Here is a 17,771-nt window from a genome sequence, read left to right on the forward strand (position 1 = left end):
ATCTGTTTCTTTTTATTCTTCCATGAAACATATGCCCACTTTGTAACAAGGGGAAAACTAATTATAGACTTGTACAGGAAAGATAATACAGTTGTAGTGATTGCTTTGTACCCAGCACTGGGGTTGTGTGTCGACAGTGTATGTGTACAGTAATGACGGCTTTATCTAACCCCAATACTCATATACAAACCTACAAAGCCCTATAATTATGCTGGATGCCCACAGAATGCCAGACACTCACTGGGGCCATTATGAGGGGAAGAAGTACCAAGCGTCTATTAAAACTATTTCACTCTATGATTGTGTTTTGGTACATAGGTTACAGCGTGGGCAGTAGCATGCTTGAATGGCAGTAGGCATGCATGCAGTACAAACAAAGCCAACACAAATAAATATACAGAAAGATTTGTTTGCCATGGCTCATAGGTCAGATCCCCAGTGCGGCAGTTTCCACTCGGCAGTCCTTGCAGACTGTTTACACATAGGTGAATGGCTCAGAGGCCTGTTATTATGTGTAAAGACCGAGTTTATAAGTTGAACAATGAAAATACACCATCAATGGCTGAAACACATAGCCATAACACAAGGAGCAGAGTTTGCAAATGTTTTTTATTTGTTTTTGAACATTCACACAGTTGTCCGTGTAGTGTCCTTATAGTATCCAACTTCACCATTTTTCCCAGCAAGGTAAACGGTGTTTACCCAGAATCATTGTTTAAATGTTAAGTTTTATGAGAGGTGGTGTCTTTTGTCATTACGTGGCTTAAAAATTGAAAATTAGTACCGTGTGTGAGAGCATGTTTTGAGTGTGTATTTGATGTGAATGTTTAAGGACATCTATTTCAGTGAGTGTTCATTTACGCACCCCTTTTTGCACAAATACTTAGATTTAACATCTTATAAACAGTTCATGCTTATGTTTTCTTTATTTTTTCTTTCTTTAATCATGGGATCAAAGACAGATTGGGATGTACCTTTCTGTCTCTCTCACTCTCACCCATTTATTCCTTTCTTGTGTCTCTCTCTATTTCCCACATGTAGCAAGTCAGGCAGTGCAGTGCCATCCAGCCGTGAAGCCATTTGGGGAGAGGAGGAGGTGTGGGCCAGCTGAAGGTCAGACTGAGGCACAGACAGACATACGTACAGTACATACAGAGAATCATGCCTCCATTAGCAGGGCCTGTGTTTACCATTGCAGATACGCCAGGGATTCAGTGGCATATGCTGTAGCCCCTGGCAGCCTTGTGACAGAGCACTTACCATAGAGACGGCAGGCCAAGGCCTGGTTATGGGCCACCCAGAGGCTGTGTCCTGAGGCAATGCTACTGGGCTGGGATGGACAGTGGGGATGACTGGCTATCCGAGTATCTCCTGTCCCTATACCAACCTAAAAGCTTTCTTTTTTTGTGCCCGTAGAATGGGCTTCACACAGCATTGGGAAATGTTAATGAGCGCCCCTAACGGCTGTAATGTCTTACCTGTGGGTGATTTTAGTGCATTGCCTTAAGGAAATTTTGATAATGGTATAGTAGGGGTTTGAGAAGAAGAATATTCAACTCATGTACATGCCTAAAATTTTCCTATTAAAAAGTTGATGGGCTTTAAAGTTACTTTACTTTTAGGTGGCTTGAGTAGATTGCTGTTGAACACAAAAAAGATGTAAAATTTAGTTTTATCTACCTCCAGTTTTATCTTTCAATTATCTTCCCAATTCCCTCCTTGCCTGCTGCAGTTTTTCTTCTCTAGGAACATTCAGTGGGGGATGTTTAAAAAAAAAAAAAAAATTCTCTGGATCCCAATGTGCATATGCATATTTAATGACTCAGTTAAGCAATGTCATAGTTGTGTATTATTAATAGGATTGGGGAAACATTTGCAAAGTGCAGTAATTTATATATGGCAAGTCTTCCTATAGTTTGGTGAAGCCTACCATACAAAACTAGAGCAATAAGACCAATAGAAAAAACACAAAAACAATTATTTCATTTATACTATAGGTGTCAGAATGGGTCTACGTGACAGGCAATTTCATTCATGTATTTTTCATCAGACAAGAGCCTTTCCATGAGTGCTGACAGTATAAATTGAATGTGTGTATATTACTCTATGCACTGTATGTATCGGCACAGCTGTAATTATCTTTAGCATTTGGCCTGCAGCCTCGTGTCTACAACCGAGTTACAGCTGTACAGGGCAACACTACTCCCTCTACTGCGCCGATTCTCAACTATGTTCATTCCAATGAGAATGAACAAAATCTGTTGTTGGCTGCCTTGGTCTTACAGTTGGATCTTCCTTTGCTCTTGTTAGGGACTTTGAGTGGGCAATATTCCACAGTATGGGAGATGGATAATAAGTGTGTCTGCTTTTTAGCTGGGCAGTTTCAAGACAACTTGGTTTGAAGCTGTCTTCATTAGGACCCCGTTAGACCTTGTTTCACCTGACTGACTGACAGACTGGCCGTGATGAGGCTCCATTAGACTGCTGCACAACTCTCTGTGGGCAGCCTATTTACTGAAGGGCCCTCTCTCTCTCTCTCTCTCTGTCTCTTGCTCTCTCTTGCTCTTTCTTGTTCTGTTTGACCAGGCTAACCCCAGGAGCCCCCTTAACCCACGGTAGTTGAGAGCCCAGTCAATCAGACGCAATGATGTTAAACTCCTCTCCAATGAATACCCTTCACCAGTCATCAGAGAGATTGTCTGCGTCTGCCGGCTGATTAGGAGTTCATCTCAAGTAACTTCATCTCAATTTACAGTCCATCTGAAGAGAGGAGCTTGCTATGCTATACCTCTGCCCTCAACACAATTACTTTACCTTAGTGCAGACACACCTATAGTGAGACAATGGCAATGGCTGCCTAACTTTTAGACTACCCTCTCTTTAAAGTATTTAAGATAGATTTCTTCAGAACTCTCCAGAGAAAACCCAGTGTACTGGATGATATTTGATTAAGCTGACCATAGAAGCTGTTGGACATCACAGCTTATTATCAGCACTGATTTGGGGTAAAATGCAAATTTCTTTTTGACTGCACAGCCCTGTCAGTGCTCTATCTGCGTGAGTGACAGAGTTGGTTAAGTTACTGTATATCATTGGTTGGCCAAGTGTTGTACTTTTCCCATTGGCCCTTATTCTTTTCAAAATAAGCATGAAACTGTTTTTGTCATGGCATCAGTTAATTTTTATTTTTACAGTGGACCCACAACAGTTTTCAACTGCTGGGACGTTGGTTTACCTCAAGTGCAGAAGTTAACAGGCCTTTATTACAGGGAAGCCTGCTATACTAAATGTATTGCCTTACATGTTAATACAAACTCAACACTTGAACCTTTTATTTAGTTTTGTACGATGGGGGTCAACTGTACATACCGGTAGCCATGTTAGTTTTATACTTAGTCTTGCTTTTTTATTTTTTATCTACAAAATTGAGTTCTTATGAAAATGCTTTTTTACTAATAAAAAAGCATTTTAGTCTGATTCTTCCCTTGTTAAACAACAATGAACAGTACCCTTTTCAAGGTTGTGTCAGGGCAGGTAGGCAGGCTTTGAATTACTGTTTTTGGACTCCTTCCTGTGACACATTTTCAAGGAGAGATGAAAATGGGGTATATGGCATTGATCTCCACAATGCATTGCGGGCTGTTGTCAGAGGGAGGTGGTTGGGAGGGCAGGTCGGACAATAATCCCAGGAGTATCTTGGCGTAAAGAGGTTAGTGGGCAAAGGATTGGATCATGCTTGGCCATTTGGTTTAGTGTTGAAGGATGTTGCATGCAGCCGTGTCAGCCACTGAGTGCCCATCAAGCCAGACAAGTCAATAACCCCCCATCATCTCCCGTTGGTCACCAAGAGTGATGCGCCATTGGAGAGACCCAAACCACGTTCTGTCCTTCCCCCTCCCTCTGTCTTCACCTGTCAAGCGATACAGAGGCTGCAGGGAATCAACCTCTCCTTATAACACACAAGAGTCCAGCGAGCAGCACTCGTATTGACAGCCTTCAAAACTCTTCCACTCTTAAGTGTATTATCACTCACACTGATGTGATTTTGGGGCTCTCCTCAGCGGTGTATTGTGGCCAGATACTAGCTGCTGCAGGTTCTCCTAGTGAAGTAGCTGTGATTTTGCAGCAGTAAGAGAGTAGCTTGTGACTAAGAGAAGCTAAAACAAACCTCACAGCAAACAAGCCATGCATCAGCCATCATTGGATGTGTGTTGTCCCTCAAATTAACATAAGGGCTTCTGTTGTTCATGAGCAAAGGGGATTTTTTTTTGCTTAGAAAGCAGCTAAAACTTAATCTGGTTGTCTGGTGAGGGTTTTATGGAGCTTAATTCGTAAGGAAAAGGTTAAATTAGATCATTAACTTGCTATGCAAAATTAGCTTACATGAATAATATTCTTTCAAATATATGCATTCCATTAATTTACAGGCTTTCTTTGTGGGAAGTTCATTTTGTTGGTCATAGTTTTGAGGTCTGAAATCAGAAAAGTAGAAATTGAAAGCTGTATTCATGCTTTCTGTGTCTCTCTGAATTACTTTTTAACATTTCCTCCTCAGATCAGAGAACATGAAATAGCCTATATGTTCAAGAAAAGAAATATGACCCCACTCCTTTCCTTCTCCTCAGTTGCTCTCTTTCTTTCTCTGTATCTCCCTTTCAGCTTTCATCTCTAATTTTTCCCACCACTTTATTGCGCCTTTCCCTTCCTACAGACTGCTTGCCAAATACTGTATGTGAGATAAAAGATGAATTCCAAAATAGCCTCTTTCAGTCTGCTCTCTTCTTTATACTCCTTGGTGTTTGGAGTGTGGAAGAGGTGGCAAAGAAGAGAGATAGTGATAGAGAGAGAAAAGACGAACAAACAGCCAGCTGTGATAGTGAAAGCAGACGGTCAGACTCTGGCGCCGGTACAGACTTTATACTTTGTTGTGTAGTTTGGACGCTTTGGGAACAAGCTTGCAAGATACCATTGCATACGTTCTTTCTAACAGGCTTATACAAGACTCAGTTTTGTGTGGAAATAAAAACAGTGACTGTAAAATCCTATTTTAAGGCATCACAACATAAAGAGTGAATTATAGGGACGATGAGTGGTCAAACAACAACTACTGTCTCTCAGCTTTGCTCTCTTTTTTTCTAGTTTATTAATACATTGTCAACTTTTCCAAACATACATACAAACTAGACTAATGGGGCAGAAATGGTAATAGTAATTTATTGATCAATGATACCATTCAGTCTGAAAATCAAGCCCCAGCCGTATTTGGTGTTAAACATGCATCCATGCTCCCTTTTATTTTGTCAATGTCTATTGAAATGTGTGAAGGTAAACTATTTCCAGTGCAATGTAAATGACTTTGTAAATGACTTCAATGCTTATTGAATTGGACCTGATACTCGGTGTGATGGATAAATGTGAATATACAGGCGCATCTCAATATGGCTTTATGCACAGCTCCAATACTTCCTGAAGTTAAACAAGCTCCTTTATTTCCTGTCTAACATTATTGGACAAATTGATTAATCCAGGTGTGTCTGACGATTGTTGTGACTACTGAGGTACTGAGTCAGACAAGGGGGTGGATCGGACTACACGCAGGCGTAGCTCACAGTCGGCCGTAATTGAACGGGCAACTTGCTCTGACTCTGGCTGCAGTTACAGTGAAGTAGATAGGTGATCCAGTCATCTTCACTAAAAAAACGATTCATAACTCTGTGTAAAATAAATCAGTATGTAGCTATTACTAACTATTTGCATAATGTCACTATAATGTTACTTTTACCAAAAAAAATACATGATTAAAATTATCCGTGATTCTAAGTATGCTGCATCATAACTGCATAGTCGTTCATAAAAAATCAACCCGTTTTGAAATTGGACAACAACTGAGCAAGTTATGGTCATTATAGCAGAACATGCACTATAGGCTTAATGCTCTGAGGGAGAGAGTTGCCCGTCCCATGATGGCTGCCGTACTGGCTACGCTGTGTCATTGGGAAACAGCGGCAGGAGTCATCTAGTCTTCTTATATATATCTATGGAATCAGACACACCTGGATTAATCAGTTTGTCCAATAATGTTAGACAGGAAATAAAGGAGCTTGTTTAAGTTCAGGAAGTAGTGGAGCTGTGCATAAAGCCTATTGTGAAAAAGTTAACTATTGCATTATTGGTGTCACACTCTAATAACTTAATTAACTCAAAACACCTGCAAAGGTTTCCTGAGCCTTTAAATGGTAATTTGTAAATTACCCCCCCACGTCTGTGTTTCTTGCGGTGCATTCGCACGGGATAAGTGAAGTCTGTATTTTACTCGAATTTACTGACATTAAGGCTCGGATATGATGTCACGCACGCCGTAACATCCGCTGCTGTCACATCCATGTGCGAAGCAAATGTAAATAAAATGCCAAAGCAGCAACGTGACTTCACAACAGTGTGCAGTTGTTAACGAGCCGTCATGGCATTTGTATTTAGCCTGTTGAAAGCCGCATGTCATCCATCTCAATATCCTCCAAAATTTTGCTCTTTTTATGGATCCGAGCTGTTTCTTCAAATGGGTCTCCAGTACCGAGACAAGACTGTATTTGCACCTGTCAAAATTGCCGCTCATAATTTCCACCGCAGCCTCCATCTTTCAACCCGTACAGTATGGTTTCAACCGGGGAAGAAGTAGAAAAGGCGCACAATAAAAACAACAAAAACAAAAAATGCCCCTCAATTACTGAGATGCAGATTCGTACGGGACTAGTTTTACCACGGGACGTCGGTCTTTGGTGAAATATAGTAGGTAATTTGCGGGGGAATTTTTACTTTACAAATTACTGACATGGGCATGGCGCTTTCGCACGGGATTAAGATCACAGACGTCCTCCGCAATTATTACAAATTACCAGAGGTCCCCAGGTAATACTAATCCCGTGCGAATAGGGCATAACACACTCTACTCTTTATAGCAACCTGGATTTGTAGATGCTGTCTTGCCTTTTTCCGTGGAACAGATACAGGTGGGTATGTACAGTCAACTGAGCTTCAACATCATTGGATGTCAGAAAAAGAAAGAAAATGTAATTTACAGCTTTGACTCTTGAAGTACTCACTATTGGTTAGTTGCAGTTTTTATGTTTTCACATACTTCTGCATTAGCTAAGACCATATGCTGGACTGAGCTCAATGCTGCCTGGCTGGATGTAGCTACACACATGGTTGTGGTTTAGCTGGCTTCATTCCCAAAGGTTGAGTCCGGTACGTCTTTCTATGGGGAATCATGCTGAGGTTAAAGCTTTAAAGCCATCTGATCAGGTGTGATGTGTTAAGATGTTACAGCTTAGATCTACTGTGACCTAGGACCATGAAATATCTTTTTCTGCTGTGAGCCTCAGTACATTTGAACAGGCCTTTGTTGGGCAATAGTTCTCCAGATGTTTTCCCAATGCAACTAACCTTTGTAGCATTACTGGGCAAGACTTGATCACCATGTTCTTCATATAAAAGGTCAGAATCCAATTCCTTTAAATTGAAATGAATAAAAAGAAAGGATTCACACATGATTTTGAATACCTCTTTTCCCTCATTACATGATCTATTTTTAAAGCTTTCTCTTGTAATCAATCATTATTTTTTTTTAATCTACCAACGAGAGAACAACACAGTTACTACACAGTTGCATGTATGCATGCTCACCATGGTGAATTAACATCCACTTACTGCAGCGCACAAGCACAAACGTGGACTAATCTATTTTTAACAGCTGTAAGCCTGTAAATTTGACAACCATTGTCCTACAATGTGGTGGACGTGTAACCAGACCAGTTTAGCTCTGTGCAGGGGTGGGTTTATTTAAGGGGTATGATGTGAACATCAGAGGCACAAACTGTGTTGCTATGTAATTCTGGTTTGTGACAGTCCCAGGGCACTGTGTCCCAGAGCCACAGGAGCATGTGTAGGGAGTATTAAGACCTCTTAGACAGACCCCATCTTGTGGTGAAAGACTCAATTACATTCACCTCTGTGCTCTCAACCTCCCATCTCGCACAAACTGCACCTATGGCTTGTTCAGCACACTTGTTTTTCCATTAGATCAGAGTAGAAATGGTGTTAGTCTTGCGTTCATACTTTCCTTCCTGAGACATCAGCATTGTAAATGTAGGATTTATTCCAGACTGTTTGACAGTTAGATTGTAAAATGTCCAATGTAACTTAGTGTTGATGTCAAATAATGCTTATTAGTACTAACCAACACTTAGCTCCATGACATTTGAAAATCTACTTGTGCACAATCACATCTAATGTTAAATTGCCATGAAACTCACTGAGCACATTCATCGTCCACATAAGTTAATTAGTCTCATCTGAAGTTTTACCACCATCATTTTTGCACACAATATTAGATTTGTTTTGATACACAGATTGCTATTGAATACAAAGTACACCCATCCTCCCAAAGATATAAACCATGGTTTCAATTACTCCATGGACTTTCTTCTATTTTTTAGCTGGGATAAGCTTTATCCAAAAATGGTAAAATTGTTATGGATTTTGTTTTAATCAACTTATTCATTGTGTGGGAAATATTTGTCATGTACTGTAGCATCTTTTAAGTTATTGTCAGCCTTCAATAAGTTTTATCATCACAAGTTGGCTGAAGCAGTGCACCATCATTCTAATTAGACTCTTTCAGATCTGACACCTCTTGCTGTTTCTTATCAATAACTTTTCTTCACCATATCATCTAACAAAACTCAAAATTTCTAGTTAGATGTCTGAGCATTGGTCAGATGGTGTCAGACTATGTTGTGATCTTCCATGTCAAAGGTTAAAAGCCACGATCAGAAGCTTGCTGCAGGAGATCTAAACAATCTTCCTGGCGGCCTTTTAATACCTGTACCTCTTCTGGGATTTCTTTCCACATCAGTATTCAGGTCCACTTCTCAGCCCCTTCTCATTCCATCCAACCCTGGATTTATTTTCATACTATGGGGGTATGATAGCCACTTAATAATTCATATTTAGAGTGTGTACCCATGCACTGAGAAATTCTGATTCATCCTCCTGACTAGCTGCCCACCATCTTGCATCATTTAAGCCTCAACGTTCTAGCTGTGGCTTATTCGCTCAGTCTGCGCGATGCTCTTTGGAGTAGAGCTGTCAAAATTTTTAGAGTAAGAGGGAAGTTTCTGTGGGTGGACAGGAGTGTCAGTTTTCTTTTAGTCAGCATGCTTCTTTAAAGAGCAACAAGAGTCTAAGCAACGCTGAATCTGAGATCAACTTAGAACTTATCTGAGATACTAGTTCTGAACCAACACTGTGGCACAAAGCGGCATGAGTCCACTCTGAAATCTGGCTGGGTCTATAAATGGTCTGCAATGTTTACGGTAGATATGCAGGTCAGCAGAGTTCACTGGTGGAATTGTCCTTTAATATCTATTGGTATCGTAATGTCCGACGGCCGGGGGTGGGGGAGGGGGCATCGGACCGTACGAGTTTCACTTTTACCGTGCACTACTATCATGCATGCGCGCTTCTCTGTGTGTGTGAACGCCAATAACGGAGAAACAGCACTATGCTGAGATGAATGTACGGAACGATACTGCGTTGGTCGAGTCAAAAGTCGAAAAATCTATTTGTGGCGGACGCCGGACGTAATTCATTTGTGGCGAGCCGCCACGAATAAATGAATGCGTGGGAAACACTGTAAAATCATTCCTTACACTGAAAATTGTTTAGATATTCTCCTCTCCTTCAAACATTAGGAAAGTGAATTTTGACGTGAACTGCACTGACCTTTGTGGGCACTGCCAATCACTGCCGATTACACTATTTGGGTTCCTGAATTTCCAGACCTGAGAGAGACAACTTTGCTTGATGATATTCAGTATCAGCATACACAGGCAGCTATATGTTTGTTAAGAGGTTAGTTACAAAAATACAATTTGAGTCTCTGAAATGTATCTACTGCTAGCAAAATAAACATTGCTGCCAGAGTGGGTCATAAAATAATGCAGTTGAAGAATATTCAACAAAATCTTAATAGAAATAAGTCATTCTGATGAGTGAAACTGGTACACTGCATTCAAACTCAAACCAGTACTGGTGCCTTTTATTGCCTGGGAAAGGCCATTTGCATTATCTAATCACCTCGGAGAGGGAGCAGTGGAGGTCTAGACAGAGAGGATGAAGGACAGTGCACATTTGTAATGGCAGTCTTTGCTGGATTCAGTTATGGACAGTACTTTGCTTTTAAAGGATGAATCAGAGGGAAGCCATGGAAATGTTCAAATATAAAGTAATAGAACATTGGCACATCAGTGACATCAGTATGAGTTTTGAAAGCCCCATACTGGAAGAGCACTGAGTGAGCTATGAGTCAGACTTGACACTCAGCCATTGACTGATCTACTGTTCTGAAATTGAGTGGAACAAAATGTGAGAACAATGTGTAGTTTGTAGTAATGTAATGGAAGCCAATGTTACCTGGCTGCTCCCTTTGTTACATCTGGTGCCCAGATCAAAACACCATGATGGTTTCAGTTGTGTGGACATAAAAAATTCACATAATTTATGTGACAGACATTTTAAGCAGTGTGCTTTGTCTTGTGCTTTTTATCATCTTGGTTCTCCAATATGACTTATGTGCATGGCCATGTGCCTTTTGTCCTTTGTTATACATAACACATTGTATTTAGGTATGTCTTTGTCAACAAGTTGACAGCATAGCCTTTTTACAAGGTCCAATTACATACTTGTTAAAGCATTGGATAAATAATCAAAACATTGGCTTACAGAATAGTGACACTGTACTGCTGACTTACAGTAATTCGTTTGACTCTCAGAGAGCGCTAGAGAAGGGGAGCATTTTCATGCATTTTGCTCTTTACACTATGTTCTTTTTCAAGTCCCACTTGTCAGAGTGAAAAAGATAAATATAGTTTAAGACAAACCAAAATAAATGGGTGGGTTCAGAAATGCACAGAACAACAAGCCACAGAGGAAGATGCGGCCTACACAGGCCACATACAAACAGCCTGCCTCTGCCACGGAAATAGATGCTTACATGGGGAAAGAAAATAGTTGTGACACTCTTACAATAAGTAGAGCTGAAAATGGTGTTAAATGTGGTTGGATCCACTCATACAGACCTGCCTGTTGGTGACTGCAGTTTTAACTGATGCTGTCTGTGCAGTTTTGACTGTGGAAAAGTTGAATTCTATTATTTAGCTTTATAGTTCAACTGGTCATAAATGGTTGGCTTTATGTGTTCATGAGTTAAATATAGTTAGTACTGACACATGTGGGACAATTTTACTGGAAATACTTTAGTGCAGAGCTACACAACATTTGCTGCACTTTTTTGAGACTACAACATATTAATGGGATACACATATCTTTTTTATTTATTTTCCTTAATTATTTTTCATCTTATATAGGCGCTATCCATATTAAGTTATCAACATTGTGATGAACAGTTTTGGGTGCTTGAAGCAGCAGTATGCACATCCAGTGTGACACTAGAGCTGTGAGTGAGATAGATAAATCTACCATGGTACTTTGTAGGTATATTCACAACCACACCCACCTTCATAACCCTTCTAAGAGATTTTTAAGAAACATCCAAGATCTCTAAGAAATGACAGATGATGTGTTAGATTCCACAAATTGGAGCTAGGCCTAATGTTTGCTTTATTGCCCCTCCTCCATACTAACACTTGTGGTTAGACAGCAGCAATTAGCAACTGGTTATACTGTTGTAATTTGCAAGGGTTGAGCACACAAACTTTGCAAAATTTCATACTGCCATATTCCACCAGGATGTAGATATAAACATTCCCAGGTGACACACTGTCTCCAGAGAACATCCAAGCAACACTTGTATGGTTTGAGGGGTTTATTTATAAATGACTGTTATGAACTCCCCTGGGAGATGTGAAGCAGGTGAAGTGTAAGGGCCAGGTGAGGTCAAGGTAGACTGATCCACAAATGCACAACACAGAAACATATCACGAGATGGGAGGTAGCTCACTTAACCCAATGAGTGGGCGGAGTTGAGTTGACCCATATCACCTGGGCTGGAGGCGGAAGTGAGAGACGACTTCCGGGGTTTCAAGACGGAGAGCAGGAGGTCTCCACGAGGAGAGGCCGCGCTGGCGACAAAACACACACCCACACACCGCACCGGAGTCACACACCAAATGAACTAAGAACCAAGTGCCGAGTCGAGCGAGCTGGCTGGCTGTGGAGCTGCTGTGGCTGTGTAGCGACAGGGATGCCCTGAGCTACGACCTCGCCGGGTCGTACCGGGCCTAGAAGCGGTAACTACAGAGCGGGTAAGTGAAGCAACTCCCATGCTCAGGTAGATACACACACATACAGACAGGTACACAAACTCACGTCTATGCATACACTTGAGAGAGAGATAACCACAGGAGCAAGCGGGAGGTTTTAGGACAGGCATAGTTTAATAAACGAGCTAACGTTATATCATGTCTCATGGAATGCAGTCCCGTTTGTCTGCGTGTGTTACAATGACCATGTACTTGTCAAAGCTACATATTTACTTTAAATTGTATGTTTTTGCCATCAGTCATTTAACAGTTCTGCACAAATGTATTATTGAGTATTTGCTGGCCCTTGCTTAGCTCTGAATGTAAGATAACAGAGCCAGTTGCAGAACACATAATTTGTCATACCGGTAGAACAGACAAACAACAACACTATGAGTGTACACCCTTTTGAAATAAACCCCTCACTTCCCCAGCTTCTTCCATCCACAGTTTTGTGACTATTCAACATAACAGCAGAGAGTCTGCTGACAGAGCGGGAGCAGGAAAGGGAGAGGATGGGAGGTCTCCCAGGAGAGCACTGCCCGGAGGAGGCACGATTAGGAGGTGAAGCAGTCAAACGCTCACACCAAATGTGCTGGCACGTCATGATAACCCCAGGCTGTTCTAGGGTAAGAGGACTGACAGGCAGACTCTCCTTATGGCTAACTTCAGCTGGATTATTTATCATCTTCTATAGTCAAGCTTGTGACGGGGCCTCTACCCTCCTCCTGCTCATTTGGAGCCTGCACACATGCACAGCCCTGTGCACTGACACACAGTCATGTAGTAAAACTCGGCCACTGAAAAACACTGCTTTTTACAGCATGTTTGCTGAGTGATCACACTTTGTCTTCATCCCTGATACGAAGATGTTTGGAAAGATCTGGTTGTCCCCTTTTCATTTGTTGCCAACTAGAAAGAATGAGGACAATATGGTTATGAATCATTACAGTGTATTTCATACACCAATGAAGAAAAAGAATTTGAAAATAAGGTGCAATAAAGTATGTTTTGTTCTTTTATTGTCCCGTTCCTACTTCGTTTAGGTGAAATACTAATGGGGACCTTCAAAGTTGCACTAAGTCACCTGTTTGTAGTGCACATACAAAATGTTTTGTTTACTCGTGTATACTTACACTACATTCTAAAGGTGCACCACAACATCACGACCAGATGTCTAATCAAGACAGAGCTGTCTCATTTTGTACATTTGTCTTTGTGTGCGTGTGCATGCGCTGATTTGAAACAAACAGCCATGCTCAGTGTGCTGTGAATAGACTCTTGGGAAATGGAAGAAGCACCTGGTTGCCTGGGGTGGTTATCTTTCATTTCATTCAGCAGCTTGTGTCAGCTGACAAGATGGCCGTCACTATGAAAACACCTTGGGTGTTACTGCTGCTGAATGGCTCTTTTGTTTTTGCATTCTTCTGTTGTGTGAACACTGTTATGGTTTCCTTGGCTGATAATTACTGAAGCAGCGTCGGCTTTTCTTGCTGGCTCACACAAACGCCTGCCGGGCCTGTAACCTCTGTCTGTGTGTGTAAATGCATGTTTGTGTAGACCTTCACTGTAATAGTACCTGACACTTACTTTAGTACCTTTCAAGCACAAGGAGGCTATAATCTGCCAAAGTTTTTGACTCGGGAGGAGAAGAACAATCGTCTTGGCATAAATGGATCGGAGAAGGGTTTTGTTTTCCCAGAGATAATTTGAAGCAGGTCAAAAATGAGAGCATCATAATATGATTGCCAGGTGAATTGAACGAGGCCCATGGGCCAGGGGCCCTCTTTGTTTTTCCAGCAGCAGTGGCTGGGAGCATTTGATGGATCCTAATTGAACACATATTTGTTGTGCTAGGTTCAGCTGGAGTGTGACGGGTATGATGATGCCTCAATTAGAACCATTAACAGGATGATTGTGCTTGCTTTTCTGGAAAGTTTTATCGTGAATGAGGAGTGTTTTTTTTTCTGCCACTGTGATCTTGCTTTCAAAGCACAAGTGCCCAGCAGCCATCTGGGAAAATCACCTCATGCTTTGACGAAAAGGATGATAGAGGCTTGATTCGTCAGTTGTCGTAGAGACACAATGCAATAACAATCCCTTTAGCCTATGAAAGAAAAATGCCAGGATGTGTGAAACAGCCAGAAGGGTGAGGAAACTGCCCTTTGAGATGTCTGTCCCAGAGCCAGCGATTGAACACAAAGTTATCTTCACGTCTGTCTTGAGGGCAAAATGTGAGCAGTCACGGGAGACATGCTAGAGTGTTAGAGCCAGTGGAGAACTTATAGCTTGTTTAAGGCTTAGGAGAGTGTTGTGACCGTAGAGGCCTGTGTAGCAGCTGATAGGTTTGAGTGTGTCTAACCCTGTGATCTGTGTGCTAACATTGGCCTACTGGGGTAAGATCAGTTCCTCAACTCTCTGCCTTTGTCCCCTGTGAAGGGAGGCTTACTCAAGGACCCCCTGTTTACTCTGGCCTGCACAATGGTGAAATCTAAACTCCCTTTGTAGGGTGGATTTAGGCTAGATTTACTTCAATTTGATCTGGGAGGGCCCCTTTTCATCAGCCTGGAGGTCTAATGCCCTTAACTGGCTTAACCTGGCTCCCCCTGTGAGCCTCGGGTCCTCATGCCCACAATCTCTCGCCTCTTTGCCACTCCTACTTATCCCCCACTCACTGCCTCGCCCTCGAGTCCCCTGAGAATCCTCAGCATCACTGGGGTTTGACTGTGGCAAAGCATGCTGGGGCATGGTTGGTGACACCTCAAACTCATGTTTAACATGTCATAAGCATGATGGAATCAGCATAAACATCAGCACGGAACACATGTGTGTGTCTAAACGTTGTGTGAGGACCTGGCATTCTGGGAATGAACAGGTAGATTGTATAGGCTTGTCCTTTTAGCACTTGCTTCAAGTGTCAAAATGCCAGATGTGGCCTCTGTCCCAGGATAGATGCTCTTTTATTTGGAATTCTTGAAACTGTTTAGAGTTTAATGTCCACTGTAGTGGCCTTACTCATGAATATATATGAGATGTCAGTACATTTTTGTTCAACCCCAGGACTTGGTTGTGTCCTAGAAGGGAGAGTGCTTTCCCTGCAAGAGAAGAGTACTCCTTGAGAAAGCAGGTTTGCAAGATACAGTTAAAAAGTGATAAAAGTGTGTATTTCAGCAAGACTTTTATTGCAGCTGTCAAGCATCATCAGTGCACTCTGAAGGGCTGAACCTCATCTGTAGTGCTTGCCCCTCTAGCACTGATATTGCTTTTCCTCACTATGTTATCATCTCAGTTTGTACAGTAGTGATCTAGATGGACTGTCCTTTTGGAATATGTTGAACTTCCTGTTGGTTTGAACTCGTTTCTCTGGTTGACAAACTTAACACAAACTACACAGTAGGCACAGCCAAGCACAAATACATTGTCATAATTTGCCACCATTCTTAAGTCCTCGACGTTTGACACAGCCAGGGGTAGGCTAAACACAAAATGGTCTCCCGTTGTTGCTATGTGCAATTTAAACCCTGCCTCCCAAATTCTGTATTCATGAGACGAAAAAATATTCTTTTCAAAAAGTTGTTTTGAATTGCAAATTTTCCCAAATCAGCACCTAGCAGAGCACAGTGGAGGAGAGTAAATGCAGGGACAGTATAGCGCTTATCCCTACCCCTGTAAGCTTCCCCACACTGACACGCAGGCTGCCAGACTGTACTCTGACATGTGTGCCCAAATGTTCATGGCATAATTATGTAACCTAGACCATCCAGATTATTCAAATACTGCCTGAAAGTGTCATCTTCAGTGCTGGTGAGGCTCCTGAGACCTGTCACCATACTGAATTCGAAATAGTTAAATTTTGAGGATGGGTCTCTTTCTCTCATTCCACTCGCTCTCTTCTCGCTCTCCCCTCGAGCTTGGCCTAATCCAGAGGCACAGCGTCACTGCAGCATCAGTGTTACCTTTGATGGGCCAGGATTAAAGCAAATCTCCATTCCTTTGGTGGATTTCAAACGCTGCCTGAACAATGATGCCAGCCAGGGGCGAGTTAATGAGGCCTGCAGTGGACTGGCAACGAGTGACTTTAAAATCAACCTGATTAGCAGCGGAGATATTATCTCTGCACCTCCCTCCTCCTTTTGCTCCTTCGCTCTCATTCTCTCTGTTCCTCTCTTCCATCTCTCCACTTCACTTTTTTGCCACTTTCCTCCCCTCAATTTTCCAAGTCTCCTCATTTTTTGGTATCCCTTTCCCAACTCTTCTCCTCTTTCTTTTCTCTCTTTCCTTCTCTCCCCTTTACTCCTGCTCCCTCGTGAGTGAGTCCTGACTTAATTAGTGGGCTGGAGTGTGAATGTGCCTTTCACAGGGTGTTAATGAAAAGCTTTGCGCTCTCCCTTTCAGTGTATTAGTGACTGACTGCAACCTCCCCACACCCTATTTGCCTGACTCCTCTCCTCCTCCCTCTTCTCCTCCCTCAGTTTCTCCTCAGCCCTTCTGACCGGAGGGAGGTGTTATTACAGGGGCTGTTGACTCTGTGGCTTTAGGTTTTGGGTCTCTGTTGTACTGAGCTGATAGCTTAATTAAACATGCAAATCGGATCTATCGAACACGTCTTAACAACCATTCTCTCTGTAGCTGTTATGTCGTGTCAGATGGTCTTTCTTTGTGTTTGAGTCTTTTTTTAAAAATCTCATTATACGATACCAGCTCATGTGAACCTGCCGTTCGATCTCAAGGTGAATTAAATTGAACATCAATCAGGTATACCTGATTGATTTTGGTGAAGCAGAGTATGTAGAACAGTGCCAGTCATTGTTCAAAGGGCACACCATCAAAACCAGTCATTAATTCTTTTACTTCTCAAATATTGTGTTGGATTATGTTTTGATTCCCACTTTGCGTTCATCAGCAAAGTCGGTACATTATTCAGTGTGGACAGTATTTATCAGATATTTGGTTGTGTATTGAGGCCTGTTCTAGAGAGCACTGTACTGTATTTAAAGTTATAGGGAGTGTGGTAGAGCGCAAGTCCCACTGTGTGCCACCCACATTCCAATAAACCAAATTTTGAGAGCCCGAAAGTCCATAGCCACATTGTGTCATGACAGTCAAATAAGCTAACATAATCAGCTGTCACCAATAATATTCATGTATAAGAACCTGCCAGTGTGACTGTCACCACAAGCGTGTGTACTGGCAGCTCTGCAGACATGATGAGAAGTGTTTCACCAGGGGTTAAGCAGACATTCAAGACTGATTGATGCTTTTTGACTACTGATTTGGTTGCACTGCGAGTAATGATAAATTAGGGACAACTTCTACCTTCTCTTGTCTACACCCCCAGGCAAACCATGACTCAGTCACAGAGAATATGTAATCTTACATATAATACAACAGATAGCTTCACCCATACATGTAGCTGTATCACTGTTGTGTGTTAAACTATGATGTATTTAA

General features: G+C 41.9%; 1 long non-coding RNA gene across 1 annotated transcript in view; it reads left to right on the plus strand.

The window, feature by feature from the left end:
* The first annotated feature begins 1,032 nt into the window (after positions 1-1,032).
* Positions 1,033-17,771, plus strand: part of LOC146989898 (uncharacterized) — an 85,139-nt gene continuing 68,400 nt past the window's right edge. The window contains exons 1-2 of the long non-coding RNA XR_015035631.1: positions 1,033-1,113; positions 2,587-2,733. This is a non-coding gene — a long non-coding RNA (uncharacterized LOC146989898). The remainder of the gene's footprint in view (positions 1,114-2,586; positions 2,734-17,771) is intronic.

Source organism: Trachurus japonicus, chromosome 3 (genome assembly GCF_045865225.1).
Source record: "Trachurus japonicus isolate A0001 chromosome 3, Traja_1.0".
Classification (NCBI taxonomy): Eukaryota; Metazoa; Chordata; class Actinopteri; order Carangiformes; family Carangidae; genus Trachurus; species Trachurus japonicus.